Source organism: Lepisma saccharinum, chromosome 7 (genome assembly GCF_977018435.1).
Source record: "Lepisma saccharinum chromosome 7, izLepSacc3.1, whole genome shotgun sequence".
Taxonomy (NCBI): domain Eukaryota; kingdom Metazoa; phylum Arthropoda; class Insecta; order Zygentoma; family Lepismatidae; genus Lepisma; species Lepisma saccharinum.
Window position 1 is genome coordinate 91,008,458 of NC_139235.1, and position 19,786 is coordinate 91,028,243.

Below are 19,786 nucleotides of genomic sequence, written 5' to 3' on the forward strand. Positions count from 1 at the left end.
TTTACGCGCTAGAGGAGGGATCCCTCGGGAACCGCGGATCCGGAGGGATGGAGAAGCGCCGTAACGTTCCTCAGTGCGAGAGGGGAAAGACACGTCATGTTTTTCCAGAATTACCGCACTTCGGCTTGCTTCGGTACGACTCGGGCTCGAGTCCCCAGCCTGCATTCCTTCCGATTTCTTCTCTCCCCCGAGGCGGCAGATATTCACGGGCGGAGGCCACGAGGCCGCTAGCCCAATCACAACAGAGGCGGGGGGAATATCGCTGAAGGGCCATACTCCAACTTGCGCCCGAGTATTTAAAGTAGAGGCGCGCATCCTCGCATGAGTTCACTCTGGTTCGTGGTTGCTGTTATCGCTCGCCCCCGCTGAGGTCCGCGTTTCGAAGGCACCTCGCACAAATACGGTTGTTACCCACACACGCATAATACCCAGTGCAGCTGGCCGGGAAAGGACTGTGCTAGCTTTACCAGAAGCGGGATACCCGAAAACCGATACAGCATACGGTAAGTACCAAGGATTTGCGCCACGAAACGCAAGAAATTATACATGCTTTATGTTTTAGCGGTTTTTATGATCTTACTGTGAAGATACTTGTGGTGCGAACGAGGGACTGTCTACCGTAAGGATCTCGGACCCGAGCATCAGTGATTGCAATAATAATACTAATATTTTTTTTTATGTGAGGATTCATCAGGCTTGGTTCGAGGTACAATTGGACGCGTATAGTGATAGTGAAAGGATTGGAGTGAGATTTGGACATCTTGGACGGGATTCGAACTCGCGACTCCACAGCCCCATTGCGGATTTTCTCGAGATTTTGAGTGATTTTCCCATCGGGTTCATGATCGTTCTGTGTTGTGGACTGTACCTCGCAGAGTTTGGAGTTCGATGCCCGAACGACGCAGTTGTGGTCGGTTTTGCCAAAGGGGACGGAGTTCGCAACTCTGTGCGTCAGGTTTGAAATGGAGAATTGCTTTTGGACCAAAAAAATGGCACCACGCTAAAATTGCGGTCCTCGGGATGTGGTCGTACAAGAACCCACACCAAGATGGGTGGCAAACGTGCTTGGTGGGTTTCGAGTTCGACACTCGGCTTGTACATCGGCATGTCAGGTGTGCAACGGATAAGTTGTTCTTAGACGATGCAAGGGACGAAAATTTGGCACCACGCTAAGATTGCGGTTCTCGGCCACCGGAGATATCCATGGTACCTACGACAAAATGGGTGGCACAGGTCCGCAAGACTCAAAAGCCAATCCCAAAATATAATCGACCACTTTTGTGAATTTGAGTTCTTGTTGTAAGTCCACTTTGCTCACGGATAAGAGAATCGGGACTGGATTTAAAGTGGGATCCGAACCACTATGTGCCTCCACCAGGTATCGTACCCGGGACCACTTGATTACAAGCCCACGACGTTTGCACTACGCTACCGGGGAGGGCCTCAAACACTCTTGTCCAAGCAAAAGTGTGATCTGATCGAAAATAACATCCCGATGCCGTTTCGGTAAAGTTGACCGAACGGGGAACGTGGAAGAACAGGAGAAAGGGTTCAAGATTCACTTTCGGTGGCAGCCTGCATGGGCTTTTTCTCGGGGGGAAGGAATGCAGTCGGTGCTCTGCCAAGCGAAGATTCTCAGGTTTCGATTTCGTTTGGAACTTGCCATAACAGCCATCGGCGGCTTCCGACAGCCACGCAACGCATCATCGCACATGACGCCTAATTGAAGAGGCATTTTGCGAAGAAAAGAGCGGACAAAACGCCACACTTGCCATGCTAATAAAGGCTCTCGCGACCAATTTGGAGGACACCGACTGCAAAGCGAGGCTGTACGGTGCTTTCAGGCTAAACGGGTTCGACTCGCACATAAACACTTTTTCTCGTCTCGTCGCATCCGAGCAAGTTCTTCTTGCCCGCTGATTGAAAATGGTAATTGGATGGGAAAACGGACGGATTGGAAATTGCATATTCGTGTATTCGTTTTAAAAAGTCGACCAGCAAAAGCTAACGAATGCAGGACGTGGGTTCAGTTCCGTCTTTTGCGTTTCGCATACATTAGATGCTCTTTTCTTTTTTTACTTTGATGTGCAGCGCATACGGTAATAGTAGACGAGGTCAGTCCTCAGCTCTTGAGATGTCTATTTTGGATCTTTTGCGATTGGAAATGTCCACTTCCCGTTCCCAGCGCTTTCTCGTATTTATCTTACGAGCTACCGTTGGACTTTTTGGATTGATTGATTTGCTTTATTTCACTTTGCTTTTTGTGCCACTTTTGGCGAATTTGCGAAGATGGGGATGAGTGATGATATGATGAAATTGATGAATGGACAGTCACAAACATCCATGCACAGGCCAGGATTCGAACCCGGGACCACTGGCATTGTAGCGTGATGTGCTAACCACTCTGCCGGGGGGGGGGGGGCGCTTACTCTTTGGAGACCTTAGTCCAACGCTTTCGATATCAGCTTTCCGCAAAACAATAAAGCAGGCCATTCATTAAGATTACACAGCTTTTTTATCGGGTTGAACATCTTGTAAATGACGACATACTCTCCAATTACGTTCCACACATTACAATTTAACCGCTGACTAGTCAATAGTAATGACACCAAACAGAACTTTGATAATTGGCTATTATTTGAATTTGAAGTTTATGGTCCTGCATACCACCATTTTCCAATCAACAGTTCACCATCATCCGATCTGTGGACCGATTTTATCAATCAAATCATGTATGAATGCATGTAGTAATAAACGTATTCACCTTGAAATCAAGAGGTCCCGGTTTCGATTCCTGATAGAGACGAATTTCAGTGATTCTTATTTCTCTTTAGATTGATGTCTAGATCCGATTAGACCATTTGCGAGTAAGCCTAAAATAAACGCTTGTCGCAATTTTCATTCCAGTAACCTGTTGCCGGAGCGAATAACATGATCCTAGGGTCAAGTCTATGTAAGAATGTTAATGTTCCCATGCAAGCCTAACATTAACGAATTCAAATAACATTTCGATAAACTTATTGAACTATTTTAGTTTAAAATATTAGTTCATATACATACAAAGCAAAGAAAAACAGATTCCTGAATATTGAAAATTTAATTCCAGAGCATTTGGGGAGCGGGGTAGAATATGCCTTAACTACATACAATCATCTATCTCCGCATATTCTTCGTTGTTTTCATTATATTTCCCGTTAAAGAACGATAAAAGAGAATTTAGTCAATTACTACTTGCTTTTGTTTAGAAAGTACTCTAATCGTTACCAATACACTCCCCAAAAAGTAAAGTATCGGTATTATTACTTTCAAAGTAACGCGTTACTTTATTGTGCAATATGAACAGATATGAATATTGAACTGAACTACAGATACACATCACAACGAACTCTCTCTCTCTCACACACACACGTGTATGTTCAACTCATTGCCTGTCACGATGGTGGGCGGCGTCTGAGAAAAGTTAAACTGGTATTCACATTTACAGGAAATAAATTCATATTTTTGTTATACTAGCTATATGCAGCTAATTAAATTGTACAGTTCTTAATTTAACAAGGCAACACGAGTAAAGTAAGGATCATTACTTTTAAAAAGTAGCATAAGTAACAGTTACTGATAACATTTCAGTAACGTGCAGTGGCGTGCCCAGGATTTTCGAAAGGATTTATACGTATACTTTCTTAATAGTCAGTCTTTATTTTGCTATCCTTTTCTGCCTTTGACGTTCTTTTTTTTTAAAGTATACTGAGCCAAAGTGGGGGTTATGACATCCACCAACCCCCCGTTGGGCACGCGTCTGGCAACGCGATACTAGTGTAATTACAATCAATGTAACGTCCACTTGCGTTCTCTGATTCCTTAATTTTGTTGAGATGTAAGCCAGATATCATATGGTGAGATGTCCCTATGTCAGCTGGTTTAGAGAACTCTCGTAGGCTGGATTCAAACTCTGATCATTCTGATTGAGTCCTGCTTCTTCGTTCATTCTTCCAGCCTTTCTTCATTCTTCCAACCTTCATACCTCGCAGCGGTTGATCACCGGGTACAAAAACACGGTGCAAAGTAAGGCCAAGTAGATATACGAGAGAAGCGATTCGAACGCTTGGTTGGAACGTCAGCTGCATGCCAATAAGCTTAATGGAACTTGTTCAACAACCACAAATAAGTTGTCTAAGGGATTAGGAACTTGTTCCATTGCTCTGTCCGATTCCGTCCAGTTGGAGGGAGGTCTGCCAAGTTAAAAGAAAAAAAATAAAGAGGTTACGGTCCTTCCCTCACGTTTCGGCACGTCTCCAAGCACCAGCCTATCGAATACGTGAGCGTTATGGCAAAGGCACAACCTTCATTACTTGGAAGAACTTCGTTGTTGCCCCATAAACTTTTCGCTACAAGTGGACGATATGCATACATAGTATTCATAAGCCGAGCTGCTGAAGCAAGTTAATAATTAAACCTAATAAACAATATAGTTTGTACATATTGATAAATATTTCTTCCATTAAAACAAACACTCATTTGATTTTATGAGAAAAGGTGTCCGTACGGCCAGAACTAATTGATGGATTTGGTTTATTTTACTTCGCTTTTCTTCCACTTTTGGCCAATCGCGAAATTGATGAAGGGGCACTCGTAATGAACACCCATACCGAGGCTAGGATTCGAGCCCGGCCCAACTGCCGTGGTTGCGCGCTGTGTTAACCACTCTGCCACTGAAGTCGGTGCAATGGACGGACAAAGGTGGCCGTAGGTTCGACATCGTTATCTTCCTTTACCTTGCGATTCTTGGTCTCATTGATAATGCACTGCTTATAGTTGTTGCTTTGTAATCAATGGTTTATTGATTTGGTTTATTTCACTTCGCTTTTCTGCCACTATTGACTAATTGAGAAGATGAGGATGAGTGATGATATTGTGAAATCTATGAACGCTCACAAAGAATGTCCATGCCCAGGTCGGGATTCGAACCGGGACCTCCAGCGTAGTATCGCGCTGTGTTTACCATTCTGCAACGGAGGTCGGCCCATCTTAACCCCAGATTTAGTACCGATTAACGTACCTCTGATTAAGTGAGCAAAGGACTCTCCACCGAAGGTTTCAGGTTCAAGTCCCGGTCTGGAGACGAATGTTCTTTTATGGGTGTCGCTTCATCAGTTTCATCATTCATCCTTATTAACCAAAAGTGACAGAGAAGCGACGCAGACTAAGGAATAGACAAGTACCAACGTTGTTGTCCTTCGTCTATGACATGTGAAAGAGTGTTGGTTGTTTGAGTTGGTGTTTTAAGTCCACTTTAAGCACAGTAAGGCGAATCGGGACTGGATCTACAGTTTAAAGTGGGATCTGAACCACTACGTGCCTCCACCGAATATCGAACCCGGGACCCCTGGATTACAAGGCGACGACGGTACCACTGCGCCATCGGGAGACCCTATGTGAAAGAGTGTATCTGCAATTCTAAAAGCTTATAATTCCTTGAGCACCAGCGAACACTATTCCACCCCCTAATCCAAGAACGTTCGTCATTGTCTGGCCGAAGACCCTCTTCTAAGCAAGTGTTTGCTCAGCGTTTAACATTGCCTTGGAACTGAGACGAAGAGGTTACAGAAAACCAGACGGGACATTGCCAGTTCTCGGCAAGCAAACAAACCGGCATCCAATGTCTCCAGCGAAGCATTGCGTGGCCGACTGAGAGGGAAATGGCTCAGCCTTGTTATTAGGACACAGAAAGGACAATAATTATTGTTATCAACTCCGCTTGGATGTTATTCCAAATTGGCCAATTGCTTCTGTCTTCGGCAGGGTTGATGTGCTCGGGTGGGCGTGTTCATTGCCGAAGGGTGGGGGAGGCTTCGAGATTACAAGTGTTGTCTTTCACAACTCACCCTTGACAGTCGTTTGTTTTCATCTCGCGTTAATTTGCTGCGTTGCTGAATGCTCTTCTGAAACAATCGTCAATATTCACAAAGATTTGGGGTCAAATTGATAAACTTACTCAATGGAGAATGGAAATCTCAAGGATGTACCTATGCAGTAATGCTCGATTCGGTATTGAAATCTACAACTGGTAGGCCATTGAAGCATGAATGCAGCCTATTTCTGGTCATTTTTTCAACAGGTTGCACCACACCATGAAAGCGTATAGAGGGTGTAGACTTAGGGCCCCACACTTTCTTGATCACGGCCGAAGGTGGGGGTGATATGATCAGCACCACGCCTCTGGAGGCCTTCACCTCCCAGAGTTTCCTCCAGGTACCCACTTTATACGACGCTGGATGGGTGCCGGAGCCGCTTGAATAGGTGGAAAAAATCGTGGTTCTCCCCTGCCGGGGATCGAACCCGGGTCTCTCGCATGGTAGTCAGATGCCCTAATATAGTGAATGTAAAAATCACGTCATATTTGGATTCATATAAACTCAGGGGGAAATGTGTAGAGTGAGTAAATATACTCTTGGTAATGCAACTTGGAGTAATGTCCGCTTTCCAAAATGCAAGGGAAAATCTAATTTACCTTGATCTAAACACACGGGTGTAATAGGTATAACGAAACCGTTCTAGCAACACTACATATCAGTGAATGTAGACCAGGCTATAGTTCTCTAATTTTCCGTCACTTCACTCACCTTATAATGAAGGGGTCGCGGGTGGAAGCACATACTGGTCCGGATCGCACTTTAAACTGTAGGTCCAGTCCCGACTGCGACTTCTGGCTAATATATAGCTAAGTCGTATGTGAATGACGAATAGACGTAATCCATTAACAGACACTCGCTCATTACCAGGCCGGGATTCGAACTTCGAACTTTCGATAGGAAGATCGTGGGTCGATAACTTACAGTCCTTGTCTTCGATGCGAACAGCTCTTTCAATTGAAGAAGGTCCATATTTGGCATTGACGAGAACCAAATCAAATTTGCTTCATCGGGTGACTTATTTGATATTTATAAAAAGGTTGTATGTACCGTTTGGTATGAAGGAACCTGTGTTTTAAGTTTTTCTATGAGTTTTTCTTCATGTTGTAAAATATTGTTTCGAGATCCAATACATCGAGATCGGTTTGCCTCACAAAAATCGTTCGACATTCAAACAATACTTGATAAAGTTTGCATTGACCATAGGAAAACTGTAGGAAAGGCTCAATCCTGATTTCCGCGCCGGAGGGGTGACCCGCATTATGAGCCGTGACCTTTACGGGCGGGCTGCCAGCAACGGCCTTGCCCCCTCTCATACGCCTGATTACGTCTTCCGCAGTACAATAGGTCACTTTTCTTGTATTAATGAGATTCCGGGCGGTAATTTTGGGGGAGAAAAAATCACAACCGCCGCGAACGTGCGAAAGGAAGCAGAAGGTCAGTTGAGTCACGATGATGTATTCAAAAGTGAGGAATATATCTGGAAGCTATATTCGTGGGTAAATCCTATATTGGGGATTGCATCCTGAATGTCCAAGATGGAGAGAACGCGTTATGGCCTTACGGTGATGTGTGACTGCTCTCCCCATAAAATATTCCCATCTCCTTCTCTGTCTCCACGCTCTTCCCTTTATTCTGATTCGTTACTAGGCTACTCTTAGGTGCGTCTCCGGTATGATGGTAGTTTTGGTAATCAAGGGGTTATGTGTTCGACACATTTCAGTCCAGTCCCAACTCGCCTATCTGGACAAAACGTTTGGTTGAACAAGAAATTAATGGCATCTCAGCATTTAAGCTATTTGTAACAGCAATAAGGACACAGGCAGGTCAGTAACAATGGCCTTGAACATTCCAGACACAATCGTCACAAGTATTAATGATTAGAATGAACGGAATGATTAGAGAGGCATTCCGTTAATTGATTGATTTTCTGTCGTTTAGGTTAATCGCGACGATAAGGATGAATGATTTAAGGAACAATCACATACATAGCTACAAGGACAGGACATACAACACAAACCAAAATCTATAATATTTACACTGCTTCTGGGTTCAGATGTCAGAGTCTAGTTTCTCTGCTATAGTAGCGCCAAGTGTTCTCAAACCTCGGAAAATAGGCGAACTACAGGCTTCTAAGTCCTCATACATTGTTTTTTAGTCCTGATAAGGAGTCTTATGTCTTCGCGAGACATGCCTCCGTATGACTGATAGGTGCAAATAGCCTTAGGGCTGACGAATCCTTAGTAAATAAAGAAAGCAGCCTAAAACGCAATAATGTCGAGTGGTGTCCTGGGGTCATTGTCTATTTCCTTCAGCGACCCCTGGCCGTCCATCATCCGGCGCCGCGACGTGGGCGAGAGTCGTAACGTCCTTCAGGCCCCAACGGTCAATCCGCCCGGCGGATGCACGCCGATTAGCGCTCCTCCGGTGAGCAGGACGCGGACAAGGAATTCGATTTGCAAGCCACTTGGCCTCTTGAAACGGCCATCTGTGGTCGGGTCTCCAAGGCAAGGAAGGTCGCAGTGGCTACAACCTGATCAGTGATCGGTTCTCGGCTGCTCACTGAGCAAACTGTTCCTTTTGCTCAGCAAGATTTTGAATTCTATGCTACCTTCTTGCCCGATACTACCTACAAGGTTTTGTGTGATTACTAATCTAGAAAGTCTATTTCAGATGGTGTAGTGGTAGCGTCGTTGCCTTGTAATCAAGGGATCCTGGTTCGAGTGGAGGCACATAGTGGTTCGGATCTCACTTTAAACTGAAGGTTTGAGTTTGAGTTTTGAATTCAAGTCATCTTTATGCACAGGAAGGCTAATCGGGACTGCATCTACAGTTTTTTTTAAAAGTGGAATCTGAACCACTTGTGCCTCCACCGGGTATCGAACTCGGATCCCTTGATTACGAGGCGACGACGTTACCACTACGCCATCGGGAGGTCCTTGAAACTGTAAGACCAGTCCCGATTAGCCTTACTGTCCATAAAGTGGACTTAAAACACCAACTCAATCAATGACTATCGTATCCGTTTTCAGAGTGTATCCTTATCAAGGTTCTTTCTCTTTAGATTTTCTCGGTCGGTCAAGACGAATGCTCTCATAACTAGGTTTACCATTCACAGAATTGTATTTGTAGGGGGGTGTAGGGGATAATTTTCTTTTCGCATACTCCATCTCCCTCCCCAATCCTTCTGAGCAGTGTGGCAACCTAGCTTCAGTTCATGGGTTATTTCCATCTCTCAGTTGGGGTAGGGCTACAGCCATGAACACCACCCAGAAAGGGGGACAGGGGGCTACGCCCTCCTGGTAAATGAATGTCAAGCTACAATTAAATATTTCACATATATAATAACATTTCAGTCGCAGAAATGTATGTTAATTATGTTTTTAAGATGGCAACCATGCAAAAAAAAAAAAAAAGACCTTATTTGCCAATCCTTGGAACAAAATCCTGCGAAAGTCGATGGCTACAACCAAGGTTCAGGACTCCATGTTTCAGCTCTGGGTAGTGGTTTCAAAACAGCTTAGTGCGAGGCGGTAACCGAAGTTCGAACCTAATACCCCTCGCAAGAAAAGCAAGAACGCTAACCATTCAGCTACACAGTAGCGATCCGAGATTTATAATACGGACATATTGCACGGGGATGCAAATGACTGACGGTACTATGTGCCTGCTGTATTTTGCTCTTGTATATCTTATTTAGCGTCGCTTTCTACTACTTTCTGCTAATCACGAGAATGAGGATGAACAATAATCAGATTAAATTTATGAAGGTACAGAAGTAATATTCAAGCCTTCGCTAGAGAGAAATTTAGTACGTACAGCGTCTTCGACCATCGAGGTGGCAGAGCCGGGCGCTGATAAAGCCAAAACGGAGGTCCTGCATCGGAAATTGCGGAGCCACTGTAGTTTCTAGCTGTAACAGTTCCTTACATATGGATAGTAACGCATTGGTGGCCAGTGCCGCGAGAGGGAAGCTTAAGTGGCAGATTAGCAGATAAAAAAAGGCAATGCCGACAGTACGGAAGGTCAGCGTAACAATAGGCACCGTTTAAGAATGCATATGTGATTCACGTGGGCGATCCGGTCCGCGAGGAAAAGGTTCGTGGGCGGTCGCGACAGGAGGATTTCGGCAGGAAGCACGGATGAAAGAGAAGCGAAAGAAAAAAAGCGGTGGATGTGGATCAGTTCCTGTGAAGACGGAAAAAGTGACGATGGAAACTCCTTTCGCTCATCCCTGGCTGCGGCAACGTCCATCACAACAATCTCCCTCTCGCACGCACATACGCACACGTCTCCCCCTCCCTTTCCACTTTCCAGTCCACCGGGTATAAAAGAACAGGGTTCGGGCTCGGGAAAAGGAAGGGAAGAGATCTGAGGACACCGCCCTGGACTGTAAATCTTCCGTTGTACTAGGTCAGGGCTCAGAGGCAAAGCTGTTCCTGGACCAGAGTTCGGAGCAGTGATGCCAACCCTACTACAATAGTACTAAGTCTAGTGTATTTATTCTTTCATGTGCAAGTATACAATCTAATCACATTGTCGTGATTAACCTAGAGGAAGATTGATTGAGTTGGTGTTTAAGTCAACTTTATGCTCAGTAAGGCTAATCGGGACTGGACCTACAGTTGAAAGTGGGATCCGGACCTACAGTTTAAAGTGGGATCCGGACCACTATGTGCCTCCACTGGGTATCGAGCCCGGGACCACTCGATTACAAGGTGATGACGCTACCACTGCGCCATCGGGGATGCCCTGCCTAGAGGATGAAGAGCGACAGTTTTGGCTTCTGGGCCAAAACCAATCCAACCTCGACCTTTACTAATTGTCTTCAGGTTCCTAAATTGATTCTAGCCATCTTCGTCTTAGGGTACCTACAGCTCATACCAATATGTTTCCTAACCCTCCTATTACCGTAGCAAACATTGTGCATTAATTCTATAAACAATATGTTGAAATGAATTCGCTCGAAATGGGGAGACGCGGGGGATGCTATTCCCCCAGTTAAGAACATTTTCATAAAGCTTCCCCCATCTATAATTTACATAGGCATTACCCACCCACTGCGTTGTCTCCATGTTGATTCCGCCCAACCTAAACGTGTGTTCAAGCATCCCCCAGCTAGGAATTTTTACTTCGAGCACTCATTATATCTATGTAATATATAATTACAGTTTCGAAACGAAAAATAACATATTTTAATAAGTATTTTGAAAGTTTCTAAGATATGAGCCTAACTTTAACGCCAAATTAAACACATAATACTGTTATGGACGATACAATGTCCTTCGTTCGAATATTTATATGGGGTAACTGGTAAAGTGTTATCTGAGTAATGATAATGAAAATAAAAACTTTTATTAGTTTGATATCTTTAGGTGTTGAAAATTGAACACCATTCCATTATTACTCATTATATAAGGTCACGTTAAGACATGAATTACAAACTGTGCTGTTCAGTACATTCTTTTCCACTCACCTTTTTAAGTTCCAAATATATTCCTACGGATTTCCACTTTTACGCATAGATAGGCTAATCGATACCGAATCTACCATTTAAAAAGAGATACGAACAAACCATGTGCCTCCACCGGGTATCAAACCGGGAACCCCTTGTTTACAAGGCGACGACGTTGTCACCACGCCATCGGGAAGGTCACTTCTTGAAAGGTTGGCAACTCTGGTTCAGTGGCCGAAAGGACAGTGAGAATGTGTGTGTGTGTGATGACAACAAAAAGAACAACTAACGGAATTTCAAGCCACATTTGCGAGCGTGCGTATTGTTGCTTATAAATGGTTCCCCGCTCGAGGCACATGCCGTGGCCGACAACGGGACAACAAAAGGTCCTGAAAGACGAGATGACAACATTGGTATCAATGGACGAGATGAAGAGGAGGGAATGGATGAGTCGGAATGCAGAATGTGCAAGGGACTGGCACGAGGACAGCTAAGGGAGTGCAGTTAGGGGAGAAGAAGGAATGCAAGAACTCTTGACCTCGTATCTGCAACAATCATGTTATGTCCAAGATCAAGCGACGCCTGAGGTCTCTTGTGGACATTGACAAAGGACTATTGGAGAATACCATTTACGCTACAAGTTCCAACTTTCCGAACAAGTCAGTACTCGGCCGATAAATGTTCAATGCAGCTCGGTACTGTACTGTACTGGTTTTGCTGGTTTTCCTAACCAAGAGTAGTAATTCTGGGATATGGAGGGGTACAATTTAAGTTGGACACTAATGCATGTAACGTCGTTACCTTTTTTGAGTAACGACAGCTGTAACTAGTTACTGTTTGCAATGATTAACTGTAGTTAAGTTACTCTTACTAGTAACGAGTAAGGAAATTAGCAGTTTAACGGATTCCTTTCTCCACATTCAAAAATAACACTGGTGTTAACAAGAGGTACACAACATATTTTTGTCAATTTTTAACTTCAATGGAACACGTGGTGTGGACCTTCTGTGACCAATCACTGTGTGTGTGTCGCTTTAATACCAATTTTAATACCACTGTACTATTTATTAGTAATGAGTGTAATTATGGGTCTAATACATGTGTGTATGTATGTATACCTACATACACATGATGGCGCAGTGGTAGCGTCGTCGCCTTGTAATCAAGGGGTCCCGGGTTCGATACCTGGTGGAGGCACATAGTGGTTCGGATCCCACTTTAAACTGTAGGTCCAGTCCCAATTAGCCTTACTGTGCATAAAGTGGACTTAAAACACCAAATCAATCCAATCCAAATACATACACATAGACAGAGAGAGAGAACGAATATGGTCCAGTAGTTTAACCCCGTGGTTCTATAGTCAGCACACAAGGCTACGACGCCAGGGGTTCCCGGGTTCGAAAAGTCAAATTGATATGACAAGATGATAAGATGATGTCTTCCTGACAAGGGAAATACTATTTAGGGGGTTTTCCCTTTTTTTTAAAAAAAAGTCGGTATGACGTCCGACTACTACGCTGGACACCCAGGTTCGATTCTCGGGGTGGGTGATTTCAGATGGGCATTTTTTAGAGCAACCGCAAGAAAAAGAACCTTCGCCCAAAATTCTTCGCGCACCTTCCCCTCCATGGGTTCAACTTGGGCCATAAGGAAGCATGCTCCGCTCTGTCCCTCTCCTCCACGCGGGAGTACGATGCACAGGAGGAGCGCAAGTCTGGGTCGGTTCTTTTGTCCATAGTTCCACTGTAGGAGCAATGTCCCCCGTAGAGCCCCTCTGGGGTTCACTCAGCCCCTACTAAAATGGTTAACTTGCTGCAAGCGACCGGAGCGTGGTGCTGATCACATCATCTTCACAACGATCGGATTGATTGATTGATTGATTTAGTTTATTTTACTTCGCGTTTTGTGCCTCTTAGCTAATTTGCGAAGATGGGGATGAGTGATGAAATGATGAAATTGATGAATGGACATTCACAAACAACCAAGCCCGACCGGGATTCGAACCCGGGACCCTTGGCGTCGCAGCGCGATGTGCTAACAAGTCGGCCACAGGGTCGGGCACAACAATCGGAGATTGTGAATGTGTGTAGCCCTGCAGCCACACACACATACATATATAGACATTTCTGTATATTGTAATCTTCTATCTATATACGTATATATATATAAATGGATGTATGTGTGTGTGTGTGGGTGTGTATATTTGTTTGTTCCGGCATAACTCTCGAACGCCTGGAGCAATTTCAACCAAACTTGGTACACGTATCACTTGCAATCTGGAAAGAAATACTGTGAAGGTAAGACATCCCTGGCACCCATAGGGGTGGGGTGGGAAGGGGTGAAATGTATAAATAATCGAGAACCACCGGATATTAAATTCCGCACAAACAGACATCCGTGATTCTATGCAACCCGCACAACGATAGTGTTTCTCGGGTTGTCTAAAATTCAGGCTGTGTTGCGAATGGAATCCATAGTTTTCGTGACACTCCCAATGCGGTTCAACTCCAAGTTCATCACCTATCTGCATGGGGGGTGAGAGAGGGTGAAAAATAAAATGCCACAAATGACCTAGATTAGTGTCGAATCCATAGTTTTCGGAATCGCTAAGCTAATTGGTGACATTCACGATCACATTTAAAATTAGTTACATTTTACACTATAGTTAGAATTCATTATTTTCCTGTCTAATACAAGATTGGGATAAATAAATACCCGGGCAACGCCGGGTAACCAGCTGTCAGTTTTATCTAATCCCCGGTTACAATTACAACTTTCCCCCCAATGAAGGTAAGCATTATCTCCGCCACTGATCATGCGTGTGTGTGTCAACCAAACGACCTTCACGGCCGAGATGCTTCGGTACACTTTCCTCAGCCAGCTACACTCCGGTGCGCTAATTGTTACAGAGTACGACACTCGCGCCAGCCTTGTAACTATTTTTCGTTTCTCGTTTGTTTGTCGAGAGCACGTGCTGCCCGCAAAACAGCTCTTATGTAACAATATACCATCGCTCGTTCAATATGTCGAACGCTTTCTTTCGAGAATTGCTGCCACGTGCTTTGAGGACCACAGACCAGATTTATCTCATGGAGGTCCTCAGCATCTTCAACCGTTTGCTGCAAGCCATGTACGTGTACTGATTTCGTCAAAAACGAAGCAAAATAAATGTTTTTTTTTCTTTTACTAATCTGTGGCGAGCTATAGTGACAATTATAGTGGAACCACATGTAAAACAACCTGCGCAGACCCGCGACTCCTGTGTACCGTACTCCCGCGAGGAGGGGAGGGGGAGAGTTGACCATGCTTCCTTATGGCCCGACCTGAACGGAAGAAGGGAAAGCTGCGCGGGGACTTTTCGTCCAAGGTTTTTTTCCTTGTGGTTGATCTATAGCATTTACTTTTCAAAATTCTTTTACGAACATTGTCTATGGCTACTGTTAGACGGTGCCGTAAAGTTTTCATTATTCCACTGTTAAATTGCAACAATCTGTCCGTTAATTCACAAAAACCTTGTGTTATATACATACATACATACATATATATATATATATATATATATATATATAAATATATATATATATATATATATATATATATATATATAAATAAATATATATAGACACACACACACACACATATATATATATATATATATATATATATATATATATATATATATATTATATACACACACACAGACAGAGTGCTTTTTTTTCTTTGAAGAAAAGTTCAGATACTCTTGAATTAATTGGTTTGTTATTTGATTTGAAAGATTGTGGTTATTTAGTGTCGATTTTATGGCACTTATTGCAAATCGCGAAGATGAGGATGAGTGATGATCTGATGACGCTGATGAAGGGACACTCACAAAGAACGCCCATGCCCAGGCACGGATTCGAACCTGGAACCACTGGCATCGTAGCGCGCTGTGCTAACGCCACCGAGATAGGCAGTTTGGTATTGTTATTGTTATGCAGATGCGGGATTCGTACCCGGGATCCTTAGACCGCCATTTCTCAATCAACTCTTGACATGCTAGATGCATCACAACGACGAAACTGGCTAAGCAGAGACTTTGCAAGAAATCTCTTGGTTCTCGGCAATGTTCTTGCAGCCAGAGGAAGCCTCGAGGTGAAAGGTCACGTGGAAGGACTTCCAGGGGGACAACGATGCATGATGCTGCTGACCACCAGTGACCTTGCGGCGAGATATCCGAGCCTGGATCCAGAACGCGGTGACGCAATTCCCTCCGAGGCAAGTAAATTGCCCATCGCCAGGGAAAGACATAGGAGGTGACAGTCGGCACGACCCAGGTCCATTGTTCTCGTGAGCGATCGATCTTGAGGCCCGATCATTGTTGGACAATTCACCCTCACGTTCGGCCGCTCTGTCCCGTGACCCCTCGGAGGGCAGCCGCAGATGGTCGAGTTCGATGCTGGGTGGCCATTGGGTCAAGCCTGCCATTCTTGTCGGCAATTTCTTTGAATGAAGCCCAACAATGCTGGAACATTGTCCATTGTGGCTGGTTCCGAATCCCTTTCCAGCTTGTAGTGTGGCAAACCCAGTGACTTGCATTTGGATATTTTACGTTGATCCCTCAACGTTAACCACGACGATGAAAATTTCCTGTAAATTGATGAGGAAGAAAAGACAAAGAGTGGTGCAGATTTCTATCTCGGTGGTGGCACATTGTACAGTCACGGACACTTCTGGATTCCAATAATCCCATTAACTTTCCATGGAATCGTTACAACCCAGAAGTGTCCATGACTGTATAAGGATGACACGGTCCCAATTAGCCTATCTGAGCAGAGGGAACTGAAAATAAACTTTGCAAAACTTTGAGCGCGTGTGTTTGTTTGTTTACATTCACAGTGTGCACAAAGCTCAGTCGCCAAGACATCACACCCATGGTGAACATCTCACTGAGATAATGAGCAGGTGCCCTATCTTGCTGAAACCAGCAGTACATCTTTCCAAGATGGATGCAAACAAGTCTGTTAACATTCTTGATTGAATTGTTTCATTTTGATTAGATTTTCTGCTAACGCAAAGATGAGGATGAGTAATGATATAACGATATTGATAAAGAAAGAACGCCCATTCCCAGAACGGGATTCGAACTCGGGACACCTGGCGTCGTAGCGCGCTGTGCTATGCTAACCACTCCACCACAGAGGTTGGCAGTCTCTTAACATGCAATAACAACACCATAAAAACGTATGGGCCGAATAATAATCTTTGTCATTGTATTTAGTCTATTTATTTCATACAGCGATGACCGGAGCTTGTGCTTAATCTGTTATTTTGTTGAATTTGTTTTTAAATCTACTTTATGCACTAAATGGTTTATTGGGACTGAACCTACAGTTTAAAGTGGAATCAGAACCACCATGTGCCTCCACGGGAAATCGAACCCGGAACCGTTTAATTACAAGGCTACGACCTTACTTAGTCTGTATATCGTAACGATCTGAGAGAATGATACGATATATAAACACAGGCATTGATTTCACATGTATGAATCCTCATCGGTTATTTATCAAGACACGCCTAAACTTCCTCAACATCACAAAGGTCCAATTCTTGGTCATTTTGGCTCTAAATTTACCCTTACACCTCTCTAAGGGAGAACTTACAATCCCACAGACGGAAAATTCTTGACAAACTCCTGATTCTCATCATTTCGTTCGGGGAAACTTGTCCTCGACATCAAAGTCTTTCGACCTTGAATTTTAAAACAAAATCATATTGAGTTCCCGAACGCCTCAAGCTGTCTTCTATTTTCTTTAGCTAACATATATAGATCTTGCTCAGGATAGGGTCAGATGGAAGGCCTGTGTTGCTGCAGCCATTAACCTTCGGGTTTAAGAAGGCTAGAGAGTTAGTTAGTTAACACATCTTCTCGATTTCCTTTGCTCTCAACTGGAACAAACCACCTTGGGACACGTGGGCAAAACGAAATCAAACATCGTCAACTGAAAAGAAGAGACCAAACGTAGAAAAAAGAGGAAGTCGAGCGTGCACGTCCATCGAGAGGCGATTTTGAAATTCTTTCTCCGGTCACTAACAGAGGAACGTGACACTGGACTTGCTGCAGTGAAAATCTCACTCTTTCTTCTGTCAGAACCAGATGAGGAAAAAGGAAATAGGTTCTAAAAGAATGAGTCCCGCATAGCCATAACTCAAGAAAGGGAAAATCTTTTGGAGCGATGGTTCATTGTAAAATGCTCCAAAGAATGCAAACATTGTACGCGCGAACACACACCACTCCCACAAATAAATAAATACACACACATTTATACACAATTTATACACACCTTCGGTAGCAGTAGTTCTGATATATAACGCCAATCGGCCTATGCAGTTTTATGACGTGTATATAATACGTCAACATTCTCTAGTATGTTGAATCAAGGTAAATGAAGTGGTCTCAACCCACTGATCCTAGTGTTTCAAATATGAACCCCCCACGGTGTACGAGCGAATTGCTTCTATTATATAAGGAAATATGTATGTATGTATTAACAGGGTGCGAAATCCTGGTGGGGGGGAGACAGGGGGGATTTCTTCCACCAACAATCTTGACCTCAAAAATTTCCCGGGAGAGGAGAGTTTTTCTTGTAACAAGAAACTATAAGCAATTAGTATTTACTTCTTACGTATTTTATTAAGGATAATATCGAAAACACGCAAAATAGTGAGTTTGGAATTCTTTCTCTCTTTTTCAAGAGACTATTACTCTGTCTACACCAATAACAAAATGCGTGCAATAAAAGAAGATTGCAAGTCAAACATAATTATAAATTATAATAGTTTTGTATTAATACAAAAACTAAACAAAAGCTTGTACATAATAAAACTATTTCGTAATTTATTGACATTTAGTAAAGAAATTCATTTGCTACTAAAAGTAGCGTTACTAAAAGTAACTTCTTATTTACTTTATGTGTATTTAATAATAATGTTTTTTAAAAATATTTAGTAATTAATTGACTGATATTTAATAACATCATAAATATCCATATAATAATTTATGTATGTAACGGGTGTTTTTTTTAAGAGTGATGGAACTTTCGATAGGGATAGCTGTAATTTGTTTTGTTTTGATGACATGTTGTTTTGTCATTTCATATCAGTGAGCATTGGCAAATGATCATGGAAAGACTGACGCCGCAAAAACGTTTACAAATTGTGGAATTATATTTACAAAATCAATGTTCTGTTCGCCAAACGTATAGAGCACTTCGGAAATATCGGTGCTGTCAGTGAATTGGCCTCACAAGATCATGGGACCTAACGCCACTGGATTATTTTCTTTGGGATATCTAAAGTCTCCGGTTTATGCTGATAAACCAGCAACAATTGACGCTTTGGAAGCCAACTTAACTCGTGTTATAAACGACGTTTGTCCCCAATTACTTGAAAAAGTGGTTCAAAATTGGACTGATCGAATCCGGTTAATCACAGCTAGTCGTGGTGGACATATGCCGGAAATTATTTTCAAAAAGTAAATGTCAGAAAGTTATCTTTCAAATGAAAACACAATTGGCTTCAAACTTATTTTTTTATGTGTTTTATTTCAATTCAAAGTTCTATCACTCTAAAAAAAACACCCTATATATATGTGTGTGTGTGTATGTGTGTGTTTGTGTGTGTGTGTATACACACACGTATGTATATGACTTCCTTTTAAGTCCACTTAATGCACAGATAGTGCTCCCCCGTGGCCGCGCGGTCTAAGGCGCTGTGCTTTGGTCTCAGACTGCGGGACGGCATGGGTTCGAGTCCGCCTGCGTTCAGTCGTCTCTGGGTTCTCGGCCTGTGCATAGGACCGGTGGCAACCAACCATCGTGAGGAAATTGGGGAGCTACGAGTGAGTACCGTAACCCGGTCTCGGAACTCTCCAACAACTGCTGAGGTTTCGACGTGCTGACCTCACGTCACCCCATTACTGGTTAAAGATCTCCACACCTCTAGGTAGGATTGTGGGAGGGCTGTCGAGCCACGGGTTTTAATGCACAGATAGGCTAATCGGGACTGGAGCTACAGTTAAAAGTGGGATCCGAACCACTATGTGCCTCTGCACGGTACCGAAGAACACTTGATTACAAGGCGAGGACATTACCACTGTCATCAGGGAGGCCCTTATATATCTGAGTGGTCTTACAGTATGACTAAGTCCCATCCACACACACATATGTAATATATATATATATATATATATATATATATATATAGTGTGTGTGTGTGTGTGTGTGTGTGTGTGTGTGTGATTATTTAAATCTAATTTTGAGAGCCACTCCTTTTCGTATGCATAAAATGAGCCCCATATTAAAGCGATTTTATTTAAAACAGAATTTTACAAAACTACATTCTGAGTTTAACGAGACGAGACTAGTCAAGCGATGGTCTCGGT

The 19,786-nt window shown here is 43.4% G+C and overlaps 1 protein-coding gene across 2 annotated transcripts in view; it reads left to right on the top strand.

The window, feature by feature from the left end:
- The first annotated feature begins 408 nt into the window (after positions 1 to 408).
- Positions 409 to 19,786, top strand: part of tnc (tenectin) — a 132,270-nt gene continuing 112,892 nt past the window's right edge. For both annotated transcript variants that reach the window (XM_083125594.1, XM_083125595.1), the window contains exon 1: positions 409 to 503. The gene's annotated coding sequence lies outside the window, so the exon portion shown is untranslated. The remainder of the gene's footprint in view (positions 504 to 19,786) is intronic.